A 6,000-nucleotide genomic window follows, 5' to 3' on the forward strand; every position below is an offset into this window, starting at 1 on the left:
ACTGAAGTTTTATATTTTTTGTTTCAATTTTGTTTATAATTTTAATTATTTCTTTCCTCCTTCTAACTTTGGGTTTGGTTTGTTGTTTTTCCAGGTCCTCAAGATACATTGATAGCTCATTTATTTGGTGCCTTTCCAATTCCTTGATGCAGGCACATTTTTTTATAAACTTCCTTCTTAACACTGCTTTTGCTGTATTCCATAAGATTTGATATGTTTTATTGTCATCTTAATTCATTTCCAGGAATATTTTAATTTCCCTTTTATTGCTTCTATGATCCACTGTTCATTCGGGGGCATGTTGTTCAGTCTCCATGTGTTTGCATATTTTCTAGATATTCTTAAATTGTTAATTTCAAGCTTCATTCCTTGTGTTTAGAAATGATGCCTTGTATGTTTCAATGCTCTTTGTTTTACATAGTCAAGTTGCCTGGCATTGGTACATATACATGTATTATAGTCACATATTCCTGTTGAATTTATCCCTTAATCATTGCATCCATTTGTTCATTCACCAAATGGATAAAAATGCCAGAGCTGGGCCAGGCCAAAACCAGTAGCCAGGAGCTTCTTCCTGGTCTCCCAGATAGGTGCAGGGGCCCAAGCACTACAGCCATCTGCATCTTTCCGAGGCCATTAACAGAGAGCTGGATTCAGAGGAGGAATAATTTACCTGAGTATTATATAGACTTTACTTACTTTCCTTTTCAATTTGTATATAAGAATTGTTAATTTACTATTAAATATTCAAATGTGTATACAATTGAAATGAGGTCAACAAGAATAATCATAATAGAGCATAGAGTTTATGTTAAGTGTTGACCACAATTCATATTCTAATTTATATTCATTCCTTTATTTATCCATTCATTTACTTTTTAATTTATTCTATGATTCATTCCCTAATTTATTAATTACTGCATTTTTGAGTTTTTATTGTGGTGAAGTCCAAAGTCTTCAATAGCTTTCTGACTAATTAAAATTCAAAATTAAGGGTCCAATGATATGGTGTAAGGGTAAAGCCACTGCCTGCAGCACCAGCATCCCATATGGGCTCTGCTTTAAGTCCCAGCTGCTCCAGTTCAAATCCACTTCTCTGCTAATGCCTGATAAAGCAGTGGAAGACTGCTCAAGTCCTTGGGCCCAAGCACGCACGTGGGGGACCCAGAGGAAACTCCTGGCTCCTGGCTTCGGATCTGCACAGTTCCAGCTATTGTGACCATCTGGAGGGTGAACAAGCAGATGGGAGACCTCTCTCTCTCTCTCTCTCTCTCTCTCTCTCTGCATCTCTGTAATTGCCTTTCAAATGAAATAAATAAATCTTTTTAAAAAATTAAAATTAAAGGGGCCGGCATTGTGGCTCACAGAGTTAACGCCCTAGCCTAAAGTGCCAGCATCCCATGTGGGCACCGGTTCAAGACCTGGATGCTCTACTTCCCATACAGCTCTCTGCTATGGCTCACGAAAGTAGTAGAAGATGACCCAAGTCCTTGGGCCCCTGCACCCACATGGGAGACCTGGAAGAAGCTCCTGGCTCCTGGCTTCGGATTGACGCAGCTCCAGCCATTGCGGCCAACTGGGGAGTGACCCAGCAGATGAAATACCTCTCTCTCTCTCTTTTTGCATCTCCTCTCTCTGTGTAACTCTGACTTTCAAATAAATAAATAAATCTTTAAAAAAATTAAAATTAAAAATAACTCAAGGGCTCCCTAATACAAATTTTATAGATTACAATTTTTGGAGAGCCTTATTTTTTGATTGAGAAAATTGAAATCTATGGAGTTTAAGTCACTTTTTCTTGAATATGCATATCATCCATGCTTGTCTTCAAACTAGAAGGCAGATCTTAATTCTTTTCCAAATAGATAATTGGATAATTTGTATTTGTTATACATTTATTAAAATATGAAAATATTTATTAAACATAATAGAAAATATTCGCTGTTAGTGTTATATTATTGGTGTTATAGATATTATTTTATGAGAAAACACTGCAGCAGCTATGCATCTACTCTGTTGTATTAGACCAGGATAATTGCTGCATAAGACAGTGATGAACAGAAGATAAAAAAAGGAGTGCCTGTTCAAGAACCAGCCTGAATCAAACACACTTACTATTTTAAAATCAGATGGATTTAGGGCTGTTCCATCTCTTGGTAGACAGAAAATTTCTTAAGACCTTCCACTATATATTCATTACTTATTAATTACAGGATTCATTTGCAAATATGAAATATTTTTGTTGATTTTTCTTTTTTTAACTTTTATTTAATAAATATAAATTTCTAAAGTACAGTTTATAGATTACAGTGGTTTGCCCCCACATAACTTCCCTCCCACTTGCACCCCTCCCATCTCCTGCTCCCTCTCCCATTCCATTCACATCAAGATTAATTTTCAATTATCTTTATATACAGAAGATCGATTTAGTATATATTAAGTAAAGATTTCATCAGTTTGCACCCACACAGAACATAAAGTGTAAAATACTGGTTCAGTACTAGTTATAGCATTACTTCACATTGGACAACCCATTAAGGAAAGATCCCATATGAGAAGTAAGTACACAGTGACTCTTGTTGTTGACTTAACAATTTGACACTCTTGTTTATGGTGTCAATAATCTCCCTAGGCTCTTGTCATGAGTTTCCAAGGCTATGGAAGCCTTTTGAGTTTGCTAACTTCGGGTCTTCTTCAGACAGGGTCATAGCCAAAGTGGAAGTTGTCTCCTCCCTTCAGAGAAAGGTACCTCCTTCTTTGATGGCCCCATTCTTTCTACTGGGATCTCACTCACAGAGATCTTTCATTTAGGTCTTCTATTTTTTTTTTTTTTCTCCCAGAGTGTCTTCGCTTTCCATGCGTAAAATACTCTCATGGGCTCTTCGGCCAGATCCAAATGCCTTAAGGGCTGATTCTGAGGCCAGAGTGCTATTTAGGACATCTGCCAATCTATGAGTCTGCTGTGTATCCTGCTTCCCATGTTGGATCGTTCTCTCCCTTTTTGATTCTATCAGTTAGTATTAGCAGACACTAATCTTGTTTATGTGATCCCTTTGACTCTTAGACCTATCAGTGTGATCAACTGTGAACTGAAATTGATCCCTTGCACTAGTGAGATGGCATTGGTGCATGCCACCTTGATGGGATTGTATTGGAATCCCCTGGCACGTTTCTAACTCCACCATTTGGGGCAAGTCCGATTGAGCATGTCCCAAATTGTACATCTCCTCCCTCTCTTATTCCCACTCTTATATTTAACAAGGATCACTTTTCAGTTAAATTTAAACACCTAAGAATAATTGTGTGTTAGTTACAGAGTTCAACCAATAGTACTAGAACAAAAAAAAAAATACTAAAAGGGATGAAGTATTAAATTGTACATTAACAGTCATTGAAATATCATTATTTGATTTTTCCTAGTTTTATAGTATCATGAGCTTTAAAATTTAATAAACTACCAAATGGATGACAACATGTATGAATTAACCTTGGTGAAACAAAAAATCTAAATACCATATAAAATGTATGGTGTACTTAACAAAAATGTATTTTCAAATTTTCAAAGTATTGAAGTTTTGTTTATGACTGAAATGTGTTTTAAAAACTCCTAACAAGAACTTTGTTTGATTTTGTTTTGTGAAAAATGATGACTTTATTTTTATTTTCAAATGTGTCCTTTTGTAGGAATAGATTCTATTTACCTCAAAAAGGAATTTTATAATCATCATAGTTTTCGGTTCAAGTATGTATATGTGTCAGAATTTTTCTTGTTTTTTCATTAATGGTATTTTTTCCCAATTTTAGAACATTTCCATTATTTATTAGTTTTTTTTTAACTTTTATTTAATGAATATAAATTTCCAAAGTACAGCTTATGGATTACAATGGCTTCCCCTCCATAACGTCCCTCCCACCCACAACCCTCCCCTTTCCCACTCCCTCTCCCCTTCCATTCACATCAAGATTCATTTTCGATTCTCTTTATATACAGAAGATCGGTTTAGCATACATTAAGTAAAGATTTCAACAGTTTGCTCCCACACAGAAACATAAAGTGAAAAATACTGTTTGAGTACTAGTTATAGCATTAGATCTCAATGTACAGCACACTAAGGACAAAGATCCTACATGAGGAGTAAGTGCACAGTGACTCCTGTTGTTGACTTAACAAATTGACACTCTTGTTTATGGCCTCAGTAATCACCCTAGGCTCTTGTCATGAGCTGCCAAGGCTATGGAAGCCCCCTGAGTTCACCGACTCTGATCATATTTAGACAAGGCCATGTCTAAATGTGGAAATTCTCTCCTCCCTTCAGAGAAAGGTACCTCCTTAGTTTTTAAAAATTATAATGTCTCAATGATGGCCTTGGGTTTGTTGTAACTCTCAGTGAATGTCAATTTGGGTCACATGAGACCAGAATATGACATTACGTAGGAATTTTGGAGATTCGTATTTTTGGGTTACTTGGAATAATTTTTCACAAACTAAACGTTCTACCATGAGAGTTTTCCTAGGCTTTCCTAAAAACAAACATCCTTGAGGTCCAGTCAGGAGGCTTTTCTGATTAAAGTTATAGAGGGATTGTTGTTTCTCTAGATTTAGTTTTGACTACCAAAAAAACTAGTTCAGTGCCATGACAAAATAAATCCTGGGAGAAAGTGTAAGAATTAGGGGAAAATGCTAAAGTTAACAAACAGGACCCTTGTTGGTTTAATTCCATTAACAACTATTAATATTGATTAAGCTAACCACTGGGAAATCTCTCACAGAACAGAATCAGTGAAGTCCATACTTACCAAACACATTCAAATAGGGAATACAAACACCATAACAGGTATTTACAATGTAGTATACTAAACTCAACCAAATGAAGGTCATGAAGTTTTGTATGACATAGGGAGGGTGCCTAATTTATATCTGAAAACTTCTCAGAGAAGCTTAATGGATGAATAAAATTAGAGAACTGAAAGACTGAGAATAGGAACAGTATTTCCAGTGTCAATAGGGACTTAAACCAAGGCTAGGAATCATAATTTCAAGCATTTAGTGAGTCAACTCATTGCTTTGAAAAGATGATGGGAAGTTAACAGATGCAGGTTGGTGGCAGAATCACTCCTCTTTTATTTTGTATCTGTCTTTGCCACTATGGGAAAGTTATCATCAAAGCAGAACAGACACTATAGTTCACAATAGCCTATTATATGTTGTATGGCCAGGTAGAAAAAGGAGGGTCAAGGCCCTAATCATAACATACAGTCCATGAAGGGGAAATGTTTATTACCTTGAATTGATCAGTATAAATTGTATACATGCTTAGATATATCAGTCAGTAGCCCACACATGTACAATTATTCTTAATAAAAAGTTTTAAAAATAGGATGATTGGAAAAACATATTATGAGTGAATTGGAGTCCCAGAAAAAATAAAAAGAAGTGATTTTAAGAAGACACTCAGCTATTTTAAGAGAATTCAAGTTTGCAGCCATAGACAAATTATCTTCCAAGGTGTTGGAAAACCTTGTAGATGTAATCACACAATGACTGGCAGCAATCGACAGCAATCATTGAGAAGAGGAGTCACCAGAAGCGATCAGAGTGAGTATCTCTCCAGTTCTTTCACAGGGAGAAGAGGTAGATGCTGGAAAGTTTTAAATCAGCAATATTGACTTTTAATAGCATTCTAGAATGGATTTCTCTAACAAGGAATTGAGAGTACTTAGAACATAATGAGACTACCTCTAGGATCCAGTCTGAGTGCATTAAAAGCATTCCTGCCAAATTAGTTTCATTTAATTTTCTGTCGGTTGAGAGAGCCTGGGAAATTTCAGAGTTGAAAGGTTGCAATATTTGTGTCTCAGTAAGGATTTTGATGAAATCACTAGCATGTGCTTGTGGACAAGGATAGAAATATGACTGGATGATAGTCCAAGTAGGTGTACCTGCAGCTGGTGAACAACTACATGCAATTCATAATTGGATGTTAATTTGTGAGAGGTTTT

This window comes from Oryctolagus cuniculus, chromosome 8, assembly GCF_964237555.1.
Source record: "Oryctolagus cuniculus chromosome 8, mOryCun1.1, whole genome shotgun sequence".
NCBI classification, from domain to species: domain Eukaryota; kingdom Metazoa; phylum Chordata; class Mammalia; order Lagomorpha; family Leporidae; genus Oryctolagus; species Oryctolagus cuniculus.